This window comes from Oryctolagus cuniculus, chromosome 12, assembly GCF_964237555.1.
Source record: "Oryctolagus cuniculus chromosome 12, mOryCun1.1, whole genome shotgun sequence".
NCBI classification, from domain to species: domain Eukaryota; kingdom Metazoa; phylum Chordata; class Mammalia; order Lagomorpha; family Leporidae; genus Oryctolagus; species Oryctolagus cuniculus.
The window spans coordinates 12251543-12255096 of NC_091443.1; the positions used below are offsets into that span (position 1 = coordinate 12251543).

General features: G+C 55.4%; 1 pseudogene; it reads left to right on the forward strand.

Moving 5' to 3' along the window:
* Nucleotides 1-329: 329 nt before the first annotated feature.
* LOC127483731 (peptidyl-prolyl cis-trans isomerase FKBP1A pseudogene) lies at nucleotides 330-3051 on the forward strand (annotated as a pseudogene).
* The last annotated feature ends 503 nt before the right edge of the window (nucleotides 3052-3554 follow it).

Genomic DNA, 3554 nt, shown 5'->3' on the forward strand with positions numbered 1-3554 from the left:
CCACACACAGCGGGTTGGGCCTCGACTGGAGAAAGCGGGGTGCCTTTTCTCTGAGCCTCAGTCCCTGGAATCCTGCTGGGTGCAGGGAGGCGGACTCGGGACTCTGCCACTGCGCTGCAGGGGGAGGCTGGATACCGATCCCTTGCGGGCACGCGCAGATCGCCTTCTGGATCGGGGCAGTCCGGGTCTCCATCCAGAGTGTCGCGTCCTAGGCTCAGAATTGTGCAGAAGTCTGCAGGATCACAAAGACGCCCGATGAATGACACCAAGTTCAGAAAGGCAGATGGAGCCATCAACGGTGACACTTCATCCTGGCCTGAAGGCCATTGTCGCCCTGAAATAGAAACAAAGGAGACCCAAGCTGACCAGTTAAGGCATGCACTAGACTTCAGAATCCACCTGCCTCCAGGGCTGGGAGTTTCTGAGGCGTGCACAACCTGTACAACCATTCACGGCCCCCTGCAGTTGACATGGGCATTAAGCCACATTTGTGTTCTGCAGCACCAAGGACCTCTTCCCTAAGCCAGAGGAGCTCCTGGCTCAAGTTCAAGATTCCCCTCCCTGAGTATACCAGGATGGACACTTTCCACACTGCCCTTTGGATTGCCTTAGGCTAAGGGAATAGTCACTTTATGCTGATTAATGAGTTTCTAGGTTAATGATTTTTCGAACTGTGTCCTGAGGTTCCCTTAGGGTTCCCAGCAGGAGCTTGAGGTTGATTGGGTGCAGAGAAGGTGGAGCAAGGAGAGTTCTAGACCCCAGCCTTCCAGGATTGCTTTTTTTTTTTCTGCCTTACTTGTTGAACTAAGTAAGAGTCGATTTGGAGAAAACAAAGACTACAGGCAAATTGCCCATGAATGGAGACATTCGAAGTGTGTCATGGTCCAGGGACTAAAATCGCCTACCAAGAAAAGCAGTAAGAAACGCGAGGTGCGTGGACACACGGAGCCCTCTCCAGGTCTGCTCTCTGTCCTCGCCGCCCGCCCAGCGTCCACTGGGGCCACAGGGGTGCAGGTGGAGACCATCTGCCCCTGAGGTTCACACACCTTCCAGAAGCGCGGACAGACCTGCAGGGGGCACTACACCAAGGTGCTCGCAGATGAAAAGAAATTTGATTCCTCCAGGGACAGAAATAAGACTTTAAGTTGATGCTGGGCAAGCAGGAGGTGATCCGAGGCTGGGAAGATAGGGTTGGCCAGATGAGTGTGGGCCAGAGAGCGCAGCTGACCACCAGGGACCCGGGCATCATCCCACCACATGCCACTCTCGTCATGAGCGTGGAGCTTCTAAAACCGGGGTGACAGGAATGGCCTCCGCCCTTAGCTCCCTGTTCTTGGATCCGCCGTGGAGGGGTCTGGTGCTGCAGAGGTGTGCACGTGAGAATCCACCCAGAGCTTCCCCTGCCGTTCCCCTGTGCCCTCTGTACAAACATCTGCTGGCTGAACGTGTTCTCTCTCAGCTTTGCTTCTCACACCCCTACTTCCTCTCCCCTCCCCCCTTCCTACTGTGGTCACCTAAACCACGAGGCCATAAACCTCAAGAGACTGGGGAGGGGGGATGCGAGGTAGCATCATGGGGCGGGACGTCTGTCTGGGGATAGGAACTAGGTTTCAGACGCTCCTCATGAAGAGGTTGAAGACGTGTTGGACATATTGTCTTTTTTTTTTTTTTTTAAACGAGGCACCAGGACAGCTGCCGCCTTGGTGCGATGGCCCAGGCGGGTAACTCGATGAGCTGTGGGCCCCAGGCCGGGATTTCTCCGGAGGCCCAGCCTAACTGGTTCTTGCCCCCTCCCACCCAGCGACCAGGGACCATCGCTCTGGAAACGGGAGGCAGTACCGGCGGGGATTGTGGCCCTGGAGCCGGGACTATTCTGCGGTCTCCCTGAGCCCCTCGCCTGAGACCATGGCCGCTTCCCCAGTGCACCCGCCAGCCCTCCTGCGGGCGAGTTTTCCACGCAGAGAGATGCAGGCCTCCCGCCCCGCGGCCTTCTGCGCCTTCCCGGTGCGGTTCCCCCAGCCCTCCATGCGCAGCCTCCCACAGGCCACCCGGAGCCTGGACCTCAGCAACCAACCAGCCAGCAGCCAGGTCCCCACGGTCATCACTGCCTCGGCCGAGATAACCAACATCTTCTACGAGGACACGGAATACATGCCCGTGGCCGACGCCCCCAGCTCGAATCTACAGCTTCTTTGACCCCAAGACCGACCACATCCACGACGCGGAGATGACGCAGGGCCGCCCAGGCGAGAGCCGCTCGCCCACCTCATGGAGTACCGCGCCATGTCCTAACTGGACGCCCACTGGTGGTCTGGGTTGTGCAGGCCGCCATCGGCCCAGCCTCGGCTTCTGGGGGCAGCTAGTCGGGAGGACCAGGGTGCGCATGCTCAGTTCCCCACGGGCCCGACCCCAACATCTACGGGCGCAGGTGCTTCAGGATCCCTCTGGGAGCTACCCGGCCAGGCCCGGTGTCGGGGGCAGAGGTGCAGATCTGTCGTTCCTCCTGGGCCAAGATCTGAACTCGGACTTCATATTTCTGTTGACACATAACAAGGCAGGCGATGCCTTTAATAAGACCAAGAAGAAGAAATGATTACTGCAGCTTTTAGCCTTGTCATCCCTAATTCAAAGATGAAACTCACTGCTGTGAAATGATGAAGGTAAGATTTCTACCCTGTGAGCAGGCTGTGACTGTCAGCCCGAGGGTAGAGGGAGGCAGCTGGTACCCAGGACACAGAGACCCAATGCCCAGTGCATGTGGCAACAGTCCCGCAGGGTGACCGACTCAGGAATGAGTCTGCCACAGTCCCACCTTGCCTGCTTCAAGCCCAAAGCCAGAGCCTTAAGCATCCTGGCACCTTCTGCGCTTACCAACCTGCTGGGGAAGTGACCTTCGGGCCGTGCTTCGGAGCCGAGGGGGGGGGGGGCCCTCCTTCCAACTCCACTACCATGGCCGAACTCTGGTTTTCTACATCAGACATATGCATAAGACAGTTTTCAGAGAAAGCATTCCACTGAATAAAAAATTTCAACCAAAAGAAAAAAAAAAAACACTGGAAAGCATCATACTTAGTGAAATAAGCCAGTCCCAAAAGGACAAATACCATATGTTCTCCCTGTTCAATGATAACTAAGAGAGCACTTTCAAGGTCATCTATAGAAGTGAAATTGACACTTTGAGCTGTGGTGACTTTGAACAGCCCTCGTCTCGACTGTTGAAAAACAGTTCTTTTTTTTTTTTTTTTTTTTTTTTTAAGATTTGTTTATCTATTTGAAAAAGTTACAGAGAGGCAAGGCAGAAAGAGAGAGAGAGGTCTTTTATCTGCTGGTTCACTTCTCAGATGACCACAATGGCCGGAGCTATGCCAATCCAAAGCCAGGAGCCAGGAGCTTCTTCCAAGACTCCTAAGCGGATGCAGGGGCCCAAGGACTTGGACCATCTTCCACTGCTTTCCCAAGCCATAGCAGAGAGCTGGATCAGAAGTGGAGTAGCTGGAACTCGAACTGGCACCCATATGGGATGCTGGCATGGCAGGCGGTGGCCTTACCCACTA